This window comes from Cupressus sempervirens, chromosome 2 (assembly GCF_028749045.1).
Source record: "Cupressus sempervirens isolate cs-2001-9-10 chromosome 2, ASM2874904v1, whole genome shotgun sequence".
Classification (NCBI taxonomy): domain Eukaryota; kingdom Viridiplantae; phylum Streptophyta; class Pinopsida; order Cupressales; family Cupressaceae; genus Cupressus; species Cupressus sempervirens.
The window spans coordinates 668,291,951-668,306,456 of NC_143119.1; positions in this window are offsets into that span (position 1 = coordinate 668,291,951).

A 14,506-nucleotide genomic window follows, 5' to 3' on the forward strand; every position below is an offset into this window, starting at 1 on the left:
ATGCTAAGTGAAGTCTACATAAAAGAAAGGAAGTAAAGTGGAAGAAACAATAGACACAATAGTGAATTGATTCAGTCAGGTCAACATGATGAGTATGAAGAAAGAAACCCATGACTATCTAGTCATGTAGAGGGTAAGAGTGAACTCAAAATTACATTTAATAGTGATGGGAGAAAGGATAAAGGAATAGTAGAAATAATTAAAATTGAAATTCTTTCCAAATAAATAGAGTCACTAAGAACACATAGAACCAATGACTCTATAATGAAAAAACCACAACTTGAAAAGAGTGGAGCATAACGCCCCACCAGGGATCCCAAAAGAAATTAACCTAGAGTTACACTAAGTTTGTCAAACATTTTTTTTTAAAGCTAATAACTTAACAACAATATATATAATATAGTGGAAGCAATAATAACAAGAGATAAAATAGTGGAAGCAATAACTCACATATATACAACCATCATAAACAAATTACATCTCTTAAGGTTTCGTGATGTTGAATCACATTTAAGTTTAATTAATAGTAAATCTAATACATAAATAATCCACATCAATGAATAATCATAAGTACAAATCCATTTAAATAATATACAATTATAGGATACCACTTGGCAATAATCAAAATTCTTAATCATCCACTGTACAAGTCACGAGGTATGAAAAGCTCAAAGAATATACATCATCAATAAAATGCATCTTCTTATAAGATCTATGAAACCAAATATAGTGCAAAAGAGTACAACCATCCATCATCGTACATGAGAATACAATGAAAGATAAGATAGAATAGGCAACAAAATGCATCCTCTTATAAGATCTATGAAATCAAATACAGTGCAAAAGAGTACAACCATCCACCATTGTACATAATAATACAATGAAAGATAAGATAGAATAGGAAACTCCATTTACAACATCGAACTTTTGGATCTCAATGGTATAAGGAAAAAACACTACCACCTGACCTCATGGAACTTAAATGGCCCACTCCCACCATGTTGAGCAGATTAACTCAAGTCCCAAATGGATATCAAAACACAAGTCATAACCAACATCTAGGTCAAGGAAATTCTAATTGCAAACTATCTCAAAGGGTACCAAGACACAAGTATCATCTAAACCTAGAGGCAACAAAGACACATAGTAAATCTACTGTGCAAGTGGGCAAGTGTCATCACATGAGCCAACTCTAAGGTTACCCTGGTAGCCTCTTTGGACTTTGGCCCCCTAGAATCTCTATATGGCATCAGTATCCTTTCGTACAAACAAGGCATACTAATGAGTCAACTCTAAGGTTATCCTAGTAGTCTCTCAAGACTCTAGGCTCCTAGTGACTTTATATGACACTGATATCTTATTAATTCATTTTAAACCCATTTAATGAAATGCTATCACTTATTAAAATAACCTGCAATGGGTTACCTAGGCAGCCTCTTTAGGGCTCTAGCCTCCATTGCAAGCCACTTCTCAACATGACATATAGATAACCTACCCTAAAATTAGAAAAAGGAGGTCTCATATGACCATAAACCACACATCAGTTCTTAAAAAAGCAACTGAAAAGTACTGAAACATCACTGATCAAAATCAAAGATTTCACCAATACAATCATCCTAACAGGACTGATCCAAAATCAAGTACACATATACCAACCCATGACATCACATGAAATCACCAAAAAAAATCATAATAATCACCTTAGTCCTAAACAAGCAACTGGAAAGAAATCCAAAGATAACTGATCAAAGACTCAAAGGTTATACCAGAAAGGTCATATCATTGACCTTAGTTCTACACAAGAAACTGGAAAGCACAACAAAACATCTAATCAAACTCATCATAAAACACATATGACACATCACCATGGTCAAGTATAAAAGATCATAACCATAAGAACATCTCAGAACAAAATCCCCAAGCCTTTAGTAAACATCTTGATTTGGTCAAAGCTAAGACAACCCTGAAACCTATAACAACAAACCACATGTCATAAAGAGTACATACAAAATTAACTTTCATAACTCATTAGGTTTTGAAAAAATAAAACAATTCTTTATTTTCACTAAAGGTTTTCAAGTTCTCATTTTCGCTTTAAGTATCAAAGTTTGGCAGAGGTTTTCAATTACAACTAGGGTTTTAGTTTTCATCACCAAAGTATCAAATTTACAAAGGTTTTGAATAATAAAAGTTCCCTAGTATTACAAATCATTTTCATATATCTAAACCATATAAACAGATCCAAGATTATAAAAGAAAACATTAATTCTCCCAATTAATTTTTTTGATTTTTAATTTACTTTAAAGTTATATTTAAATAATAAAATAATAAATCAAATTTTCAAATAATTAAATTTAAAATTTAACAATACTTACTAAAATTATTAGTAATAATAATTATCAATTATTACCAAAATAATTGTATATTTATTAAACTTTGGAAATACTTTCCCAAAATGGAAACCTACTAAAAATAGAAACTTTCCTTAAACAAAAACCTGCTACAAATGGAAATTTTCTTGAAATAGAAACATGCTACAAATGGAAACTTTCCAAAAATGGAAACCTACTAAAAATGGAAACTTTCCAAAATTTGAAACTTACTAAAAATTGAAACTTTCCTAAAATGGAAACTTCTAAAAATGAAAACTTTTCAAAAATGGAAACCTTCTAAAAATGGAAACCTGTTAAAATGGAAACTTTCCAAAAGTGGAGACTTTCTAAAAATGGAAACTTTCTAAAGTTGGAAACCTACTAAAAATGGAAACTTTCCAAACCCTTTCTTGATTTTATTCAATCAAATAATGAACCTCTAAATCATGAGACACTTTTAAATATAATATTTATTAATTTAATTAATAATATTATTTAGAGGTTATTAATTAAAATAAAACTCCTAAATAAATTATTATTAAATTAAATAAATATAAATACACAAAAATTAAAACTTTAATAAAATGTTTTAAATTTAATTCTTTTAAATAATTAATTTCATAATTAATTAAATATAATTAATTATTGATTTTTCCTTTATAAAATTTCCATTAGATTAAATCATTAAATTATCTTTTGACTTGATTTAATTACAATAGAAAATCATCACAGACCCACAAAATCAAATAAGACAACTCAATTGAAGATCAAGAACAAAATCAAACTCCAGGGTCAGAATCATGAATTCATGTCACTTGACAAATTTGGATGGGTAAACAACTCAGATTTGTCCTACTTTCTAGGAGAATTGGCTTAGGTTAGGATTTGGACTCAAGAATTATCTCCCCACTTATACCATTGAGATATAGTGATATGGTGTGCTCATCTTGGCAATTCAAGGAAGTCAATACCTAGTACCTGCAATCTGCATAAAACCCACTCATGTACATACTCATATTTTCTAAACTAAACAGCCAATGGCAGGGAGTGGTACATCATGTAGATCTAGGCTAGTAGGGGACTACAATTTCCTCCCTCAACCACATCAATCATAAAGTAAAACATACACGTACACCATACACATATAAGTATGGGGTAAGTATACATAAAACTACATATAAATCATTCATCTAACTAACATCTTGAGATAACTAAAAAATCACTAAATGAACATACAATAATCATAAACACATGAAATAACTAAGTAACTAATCACATAAATCAACTAAGTATGAAATAACACCTAATCAAATCTGGTAACCAAGTACCAATAATCATAAAACATAAACATAAAAATGGCCTAAAAGAATCCAACAATACAATCAAAAATGTCAACTAGGGGTAGGCATTACATCCACTCACCCTAAATGTAGAAGCCTACAAGAATCAAACACTACAATCTGAAAAGTAAACTAGGGGTAGGCATTACATGGTGCACTACTACAATAGAGGGATGAGCTAGTGAGTAAGGTGAGAATTTAGATTTTGAATTTCTTGATCAAATCTTCCAAGAAAAGAAAGAAAAGAGTATAAACATAAAAAAAAGATGAAAAGGTAAAGGTTATATTTCCAAGTGAGTAGCCGAGGATCCCGAAGAGTTGAGCTAAGGTAGAATCTCATAAAGTGAAGAATAGGGATTACAAATGTCATCTTCAATTAGTGATCATGCTAAGAAGAGGAGAGTGTACCTAAACAACACAAAGATTATTGTGTACACAATAAAAGAGATGGAAACACACAAGTGATCAGTGAATGAAGTTTCAAAGTCAAGAGAAGGCATAGAGTTGTTCTAAACTTTTCAAGAGAGCCAAAAAAAGGATCTATACCAAGATAAGTTCAATAGGTAAACTATTTAGATCATTTCTCTTTTGTTTATTTATCTTTGCCATAGAAAATCCCATGGAGGATAGACCCTAAAAGGTCTTTTAAACAAATCCCTTAATAGGGTGACACATTAACTTGTGTTCTAAATTATTTTAACTAGGTTTCTCCTCATAGATCTTAACAGGTCTCATCTAAATCCCTTAATAGGGTGGCATCTCACAATGTCATTGTAATCTTTTAGTAGGGATAAGCTCTTGACTAGGTACATTTTAGAAGAGTGCAAACTTGTGAGGATTGAATCACACACCATAGTTTTTACCCTCGTTGGGTTTCCATTAGATGAATACTATGTTATGTGTTTCTATTTTTATGTGATGTGTTTTTAACTTAATCTTAACCAATTGATTCATATCCTACACTAACTTGTAGATAAGTGAGGAGTGTCATCTGAAATAAAAAGTTGAATATAGTGATTATATTGAATCACCCACCCCCCACCCCCCCTCCTCACCCTCACTATACTAACTTGTGATTGGGACCAAAAATTGGTATCAAAGCCTAGGTCCTAGGAGACTAGATTTTAATAGCTTGAGGAAAATATTAAAATGTTTAAAAGGAATGCACCAAATTTCTCTAGGGAGAACTATAACTCATGGTGTAGAAAGATGTGTTTGCATCTGATAATTCTTGGAGACGCTTACTAGACCCATGTAGAGGTCAAATATGTTGAACCTATTGGTCAACTCAGTGCATACCAATTGAAAGAGAAGGAGATACACAGCCATAATGGATGCTCTAGCAAAAACCCTATCATTCTCTAAGTACAAAGATGTGGAGAAACTTGAAACAACATACAAAATGTGGGAGAAGATGAAAGTTGTCCATGGTGGAGATAAGAATGTTATGAGGGCCTGATTTGAGAGCCTAAGAGGGAAAATTGATGACATGAGAATACAAGAGGGTGAAGAGATTGAATTCCATGGAAATTGAGTAAAAGATAACATGTTGGAAACTGTAATTGGAACCATTTTTTTATTGTCATTGATTTCAAACCTCAATGGTAAAAAAATTTCTAATAGTGTAGAGTTCCATATCAGTTGATTGATGAAGAGGATTTTAAAAGAGATAACAAAGTTGAACTAGTAAAAGTTGTTGAGTAAAGAGGAATAAATATGATTGAACTACAATGGTTTCTTGATCAATTAATATTTGACAAGATAATGTGTTGTTTGATCATTATATTAATGATGAATAAAGATGAGATAAAATGTAGAAGAGTTTATTGATAGAAGTCGAGAAGTTGAGTAAAACTTGAGTTTCACTAAGTGACAAGTTACTAGGTCACTGGAGAAGTTAAGCATTTCTAAGTAAGATGAAAGTAAATTGAAGTAATGACCAAGAACTATGATAGCCAAGAGAGCCATTGTAAGATGAGTAAGATAGATCTGTAGTGATTGAGCTACCAAGTTACGACCAAGATGAAGAACATAATGATGATTGAGTGTCAACATTTTAACAATTTATGAAAGAATCAAGTTTTGAGGCTAACATGATTGAATTTATGGATGATTCAAAGTGTCTAAAAGATAAGGATTGATGAGTTGGCATATTTAATGCATGAATTGATATTTTTGAGTGATCTAATGTGAGGATTTAATGAGAAGTTCCCATAAGTTTCAAGAAAGAAGTAGAAAGACAAAATAAATGAACAGATTCAATGAATCTGATTAAACTCTAAAATGTACGGTTATGTTTAAGAAGAAAAATATTAAACTCATCTATTTAAGGAGACATAAGAATTTTTTTACAACTTTTTGGCTAGAAAATTTGTGAATTCATGGAGAACAAGTGAAGATTAGAGTTGTAGAGGAAAAGTGAGAAGTTTCTATAGCAAGATTTCTTGAACAGTTACCAAGAACATTAGAGATGGAGAATGTGATGAAGACTAGTGAATGAAGTAGGAATGAGCCAAATGGAGATCTAAACTCACAAAGTGAGTTGTATTTTATTAGACCAACCTAGTTGTTACATTCTAACCTTTATGGTATTAAACCCCATTAATCAATTTTGACCTAATAGTCATATTTTAAATTGTTTAATCAAGGTGACATTCTAATGGGATATTTTAAATACCTCTAACAAGGCCACTCCTAATAGGGTGATTAAATCCTTTAATAGTTTCACACCTAATAGTGGGTTTTGTAACCTTTAATAGGGCCAGCTCGTAAACAAGCTCACTTCAGAAGATTGAAAGTGGTAGCATGTTACTTGTTGGTTTATCCCAAATTGGGTTTCCATATTAAATCCTGGTGTTATACTTGTCTTAATGTTTTTTTCATGTTTCATGTTATTTACTATTTTTTTTTTGTTTTTCGGTATATACTAAATAGAAACATAAGTGATGAGATGAATAAGTTGGAATATTGATAAATTGCTATATTGGCCAAGTAAATTTATGAGTTTGATTAAGTTTTTTGAAGTTGTTAAAAGTTGAATTGGTACATCTAGACCCAAGGATAACCAATCCATCCCCCCCGCCTAGTTATTCTAATCATTCTAACAATTGATATCAGAGCTTTAATGCTTGTAAGGAAAGTTTGAAGGGACTTAAGCTAAAGATCTATTAGAAGCATGAATGTTGATGATATTCCTATGGGGAAGTATTGTAGAAACATGATTGGATCAATATCATGGTGATATGTTACATTCATGATTGTGTTTGTCATTGATGTGAACATAGCATTTTTGGGTGGTATCTGATAGAAGAATAGTGGTAAAGATCAAGTTGGTATGGACAAATCATTGAGTACTTTCAATAGTGAGGTTAAAGGGATATTATACTATGTGTCTAGTATATATAGCTAACTTAGGAAGCATAATATATTAAGTCGAGAAGAAGTTATCCAAGTTTTGATGAAGACTATTCTAAGATAAAGTTTATAGAGTCATGTTCTGGTAAACTTGTTATATCTCTTAGCAAAGTTGTTATTCTAAGAAGCCAAAGTTAAAGATGTCAAGAAGACATGTTGATGATAACATGGCCAAGCTTGCTCGTCATAATGTTACATATATGAAAAATTATTTAAGTTGCAAGGCAAAAGATTAATGTTATCACTAAGAGTGAAGGTGAAGGAAACTTTGTTGTTGAGGTTTTATTGTGTGATCCAAAGTTGGATACTTGGATCCAAGGTTTTTGACCTAGTCTATAAGATTTGATAGTGATTGGTTTAGTTGAAAAGATAGAGGAAAGAAGTTAAAGTATAGTACATATAATTATTCTACAATGAATAATTGAGAGATTATTTGGAGGGTGAGTTTAGTGGTCTTGATGCAGGAGCATCTAGAGGTATAAGGGCAATCCTGTGTCACCCAAAAAAATATACTTAGACTTAGTTTCTGTTTCATGTGTTTTCATTTTTGGATACCCATTTGGGTCAAATAAAGGTTCCAACTCTCATAGTTCCACTATCAGTGTTCGTGTAAATCCAAAAAAAATAGGAGTATGTAATTGAGCCATCATTTTGGTGAACTAGGAGGTGTAAATTGGCTAGATGAATGTAATTGTAATTTAGAGCATTCTAGAAAAAGAATCAGGTCAAAAGGCCCCATGATTTGAGAGTTATTGCAGTTTTTTGGGTTTTGGAGACCTCCTAAGAATGCTTCAAAGTCAAGTTAGGGGCATTAAATAACCTCAAAAAGGGCCAAAAAATGGAGGGACAAGTGAAGCTTTTCCATGGGTCTATAGACCACTTCGAGAGCTTTCCAGAAATGTAAATGGTTCATCAATCGGAGCTACAGTTCAAAAGTTATGCCTCCCGAAAGTTCGATTACCGTTTCTGGATTCTTCTAGATTTGCACCGACTTCTAACGTAGCTTCTGGAACCTTCTATTTGGTTGGTGGATGCCTACTAGCACTTTCTAGAATGAACTCCTAGTCTTTAACCCTCTAGGGTCTATTTAAGGAGATTTTTGGCATTGTAAAAGGCAGTTCGGAGTGGAGTTTGAGAGGAGGTACTGAAAGGAGAAATTATCTCCACATTTATGCTATTGTAAGCCCTTAGGGCATGTTTTGAAGTTTATTTTATCTATACTGAATGTACTAGCTTATTTTTTTTAGTTAATACAATTTTCCTTTTCTATTGTGTCCACTCTATTCTTGGGTTGTGTCCCCATTAGGTCTTGCCCTAGAAGCTATTTGGATAGTGGGTCCTTCTATCTTCCAAAACTCCTAATAGGGTTGGAATCTTCTAACAAGGATTCAAAGTCTCCTAACAGGGACTCATATGTACTAAATGTTGTAATAGACTCCTAATAGAGTCCATCCTCTAACAAGGAATATTTATATTAGTACATCATCTTGTGGGCATCATTCCCACTAGGGTTTCGCCAGTTAACATCTCTAGTGTAATTGTTTATGTGCATCTTGTTATGGTTGTTGTTTACTTTGATTGAATGGACAAGATTGTTTAAGGTTGATAAATGTTTTAATTATTGGATAACTAATTCACCCCCACCCCCTCTTAGTTATCTTGGTGGACTATTGTTTCTAACAATTGTTATCAAAGCATCAAGTCCTTGAAGATAAAGTTTAATAACTTTGGGAGATCCATGGTGAACATGTTTAGGAAAGATAGTCTAAAATTTGATGGAAAAAATTATGACATTGGAAGGAAAATATGAAGACACATCTACTATATATGGGTCTAGGATATTGGATTTTGAGAAAATCAAAAAAGACAATCATTGTTGAAAGTGATTTGGAAACTTATACTGAGGAAGAGAGAGATCTTTTTATGTACAACGTGAGGGCTAGAGAAGCACTATTGTTTGCACTTCCTAAAATTGAATACAACTAGGTAAAGTAACTTCTTACTTCTCATTTGATTTGGAAAGCTTTGGAAAATATTTTTGAAAATGATGAACGTTCTAAGAAATTGAGGCTACAAAGTTGGATTTTTGCATTTCAAGATGCTAAAATGATGGAAGATGAATCTATAAGGACATATGTAGGTAGGATATAGAAATTACTATAGGTATTAGATCTTAAGGAGGAACCAAAGAATATGATGAGGTGATATGGAAGATATTGAAGATCTTAACACCACTATTTAAGTCAGTAGTTCAAATGATACAGTTGTTGATATCTTGTACCAAAGATTTCATGAAGGAGACATTGTTTGGGAGACTTGAAGCAGTTGAGAATGAGCTTACACAGTCCAGAGAATTGACCAGAATAGAAAAAACTTTCAATGCCTTGAATATTTAACCTAGTTTATCAAGAAGCACAAGTATTAGAGGAGACTTTGTTGGGAGCAATAGATCTAATGAGGATAGAAAGATTGAAGAAGGAGTAGCCCTTCTGGTAAGAAGAGAAAAGGATGGTAAAAAAATCTTTAAATGTTGGACTTGCAATGAATTTGGTCATTATGCATCTACATGTCCTAAAAGAGAGAGAAAGTATAAAGTAAATTTCAAACCTAGAAGAGATAGAGAGTGTCAGTATGCAAATGAAGAAGATGATTTTGATGAATAGGTAGTAAGTGCTAGTGATGATGAAATAGAATTTGTAGCAATTCAAGAAGAAATTCCAAAGAAAATAGCTATGGTTGTTGTAAATATATGTTGATAAGATAAGTTACTGAGAGGGGAAGGGTGAATCAATAACCAATAAAACTTGTAATCCTTATTAGCAATTAATCCTTCATATGTATTCTGATCTAATTGAATGCATGAAAAATTAAAATCATTAAATCATTCATAACACTTTTGACACACAAATTGGTGACCTAGAAACCTTCCAAATAGTAAGTAAAACTGGGGTGGGGATGATACCCACAAGCCTTAGTACTGCAGTATAAAGTTGGCCTGTTTAGGCTTACAGTGATCACTTCTGATGATCTTCCCTATTAGGAGCAATAAGGACTATTAGGTCCACCTTGGAAAAGTATTTACAAACATACAATGAAGTATGCACTTAGTAAAGAGATTTACAAAATAATGTTAAGTCTACCTTGTGAAAGGATTTAACTAATCCACCCGTTAGAATGAAACATTAGTTAATCTCTGATCTACAACTTGGTTTGTTGAGTGAGATTCTTTTGAGTGTAACAATCACCTTACTATGATAGATAAATCTTTGTTGCTTCTTATACTTCTATAGCCTTTGAAATTCTCTCTTCTTCACTTTTCTCTTTGTTAAATCACTTCATACTTCTTATTGGATGTGATACAATACATTATATATATACCAATCCAATTTATAAATTAACAAAGTCAGCTACAATACAAGTTTACACAAAAAAACAAAAAATTTAGCCCAACTATAAGAACTTGGTTTTTGAAGAATAGCTTGGTGAGGTTCTAATACATGACATCCATAATCAATGCTTGGCATCATCATACACTTGGTAGACGTAGAAGCCCAATCTATACTGATCACTTCCAAGTAGTCTTGAACTCATTCTACACTGGTGACTCGATGAATATTGTGACACTTGACATATAAATTGAATCATTAGATTCATACTGCATAACTCAATTAATGCTATCACTATGAGCTTGGTATAAAATGAATCACTTGGTTAAAACTAAGTGGCTCAGTTAACACTAGATTCATATCACTGCAACTACGAACTCAGTAAGTACTACACAATTTAGTTTGTACTAAGTAACTCAGTAAACCTTACAAAGCTCAGTTTACCTTGTTGATCACCATCATGGTAGTAACTACTCGGTGAAAATAAAATACTATCTCTTGGACTTGGTAGCAACTATAGAACTTGGTAAAATCTAAAATGCTTGGTTAACTCTGTTAACTATACAATGTGCTCTGTAGATACTTACAATCTAAATAATTTTATGTCACTAATAAAAAACATGACTATAATGTCAAAAATCTCCCTCTTTGGTATTAGTGACAAAAACACTTATCATTCAAAGCTGAATTCAAAGAATTCAAGAACACAAACTTGATAGAGTAGACTATTTTGGAATTTTTCAAAATTGATTTTGTAAAAGATGTAACTCTAAATCTAATAACGCTCATATGTATACAATAAACTTTACATCTTTTCTCATCTAATATATACATTTTATCCCACATTATGTATACTTCACCTGATATTATATCGTCTCCTCTATATACATCTTCCTTTATATAATATACGTCTTCTCCCCCTTTTTGATATCAATGCCAAAGATGTATGCTATATACTATATAGTAATGCTAAAATGTGACATGAAATTTGAATGTACCTTTAGAACTAGTGTCATTGTCTTGTCCCAATTTTCTTGCAACACCTTGCATGTGTGCAATGCAACTTGAACTTCTACTAAAAGTTCTATCATGTGATCTGTAATTGAGAAGTTGTTATCATGGATGAGCATTTTGGCATGCACATTATGTTTTTGCAATGTATCTATTGGTTCCTAATTTAATAGAGTTTGAATAACTAGGTATGCAAGGCAAGAATGCATCTATGGGTAGCTATCTCCAATAATGGACACAATACATCAAGAACCTGGGCCAACTATAAGGCTACACTACTTCTTCACTTCAGGCTCTGCAAGACCTAGGTGGGTGAACCTCTTAAGATTTAATTATGTGACCAATGCAATGAGCATAATCAAGATCTAGAATAACAAATGAAAATCCTAAATCTTGTATACTTAACCGAGAAATCACAAGCATGAAATAGCTAATAGCATGACTCATGAAACTAGTAAGCTAAGTGAGGGTTAAGCTTTAAATAACTTTCAACATAAAAAGGGAAAAGATGATTTAATATGTTCATATTAGCAAAACCTAGGTATGAGAAACAAAATTGAATGATCCTATCTCTGATCAGTGTTGAATCTATTGGGCAATTAAATGAATTACAACCATACATCTTTTGGAAATATTTGACATAATTCTTGCATCAAGATCCCCAATCTATCTTTCACCTTGTGAATAGACATCTACATTAAATTGAATCTCATACTCAGATGGTCCCATCATAAAATTTGCAAACCCTGTGATAAACATCAAGCAATTATATGGCTCTTTGTTCCACAAGAAATACATTCCAACCACATACATATTTAAACAAAATGCAACCTAGTTTATGCTCTTTGTTCACAAACTAGAAGAAATTATAGATCCATGAATAGGAGACAAAAGTCAAAATGAATGTAAACCCTTTGTTGTGTTTTATTCATTCTCCTTGAAAATAAATTCATGAAATATGTATAGAAATACTTCATAAATCACCTAAAAAATAAGAACTATCTGCATAAAAACTTAAATTCTACTCAATACAAGAGAAAATGTTGGGTGTGTGGCTTTTACAGCCTGAGCAGAGCTCCTAGAACTGAAAATTGAAAACCAACCAGTGACCCTTTACAACAAAGAAGAAGAAAGAATATATAGCAAGGAAGCAATTCTTGGATTTGATCAAAAGATGACAAGTGTCCCCTCAACTGTTAATCATATCCTTTCTATTTTTTGTTTCCAAATGCAAAGTATCTCAACAAAAGATACAAATCTAATAATTGAACCCGAATATGTGCCAATTGATCAATTTGAAGCCAAAACACCATAAAGACTCAAAATAACCAGATATAAGAGTCACTAAATGTGTTTAAGGTGTTTTTCCACTGAATCCTACAACTAACAACTCAAAACACCTGATCAAACATGCAAATCAATCTAAGAGACAAAACCTCCTCTAGCATGTACTAGTGAAATTTTGTGCAAAAGCTAACTTCATATTACCATATTAGGATAGCTTGTCTTTTTCTGGTTCCAACGATATATTGGAGTGCATATTTTTCCTACCAGGAACCCAATGGAAGTCAATTTGAAAAACAATACCCCTCTGTATGGCTTTGTGACTGAACTTTAAATTTTTCAAAAAAAATTTAAAATGCTAAAGTTCAAACTTTATAAAATAATCCTTTTGCACTTAAAAATTCTGCACATCCATATATTTGAAAAACATTTTTAAAATGACAACTAAAAAATATTTTATTTTTTAGTCTACCTAGGCGCTGACATGTGCCACATGGCACCATATTATTGGCCTAATTTATTGCTACATTCACCTACTAACAGGGGTCACCACATCACCATGTGCCTCAGGCCCACTACTACGTGGCACCTGGGCACATTCCCACATTACTTAATGGCTAAGCATCTCTACAAAGTAGGCAAGCAATGGTCATAGGATGTGTCACGTGGCATGATCCTGTGCATCAGTCTCCACATTAGTATATGTCACCTCCAGCTCAAATTTTTTGCATAGTCACCTCTAGTTGGTCGTCGATAGGCCCCATGCACAAGCTTGGCTTCCAAAAACCTAATGCTAATGACAGTATGCATATTGAGTGTTATGAAATTTAAATGCATAAAAATCCCATCCCACAGCTAATGTGGGATAAAGATTTTATGCCTTTTCTCTATGCACAGCCTCCTCTTTATGGATGTCTTGAATCACAATTTGGCAAAGAATCTCCACCCCTCCGCTACGGCTTCAACTCTCCTGCTACTTCCTATTATTTTCAATGCAATCCCTTTTACTCATGTTTTTGCATTGCTACTTATGGCTCCTTTATGGATGTTCTTCCTATGGATGATGATAGGAAATCTTGATTAGCAAGGCTTCTTCTACCTGCTTAAGGCTTGCTCTATTGTCATCTAATTCCACACCTTCATCAACAAATCCCTTAATATCTATGTTGGGTGGCTCAAGGAAATGGAGTCTATGTCTTTGCATTTTTTGATAATGGTTGATCCTATAGTGCCTACCCCTAAGTTACATTTTTTGTATCATTGTCGAACTCTTTTAGGCTAGTTTTATGTTTGATGATTAGTAGTATTTTTTTAAGATTATCAAATATTGTTTTACATTCAGTTTATTATATAATGAGATTACTTGGTACTCTATATTTCATGTATGCATGATGATTATTTAGTATTTTCAGTTATTGATGATGATTAGTTAAATGGATTATTATGTGTTTTCTCATGGATACTTTCCCCATACTGCATGTGTATGGTGTGCGTGTTTGTTTTCTTTATGTGTGGCATTTTTGATGTGGTTAAGGAAGTGAGTCATAGTCACCTGCTAGTCGAGATCTACACAATGCACCACTTCTTGTCATTGCCTATTTATCTTAGAATATTGTGTTTGTACATGCATGAATTTTATGCAAGTTGTAGGTACTGGGTATCGACTTCCTTGAATTGTCAGGATGAGCATACCCTATC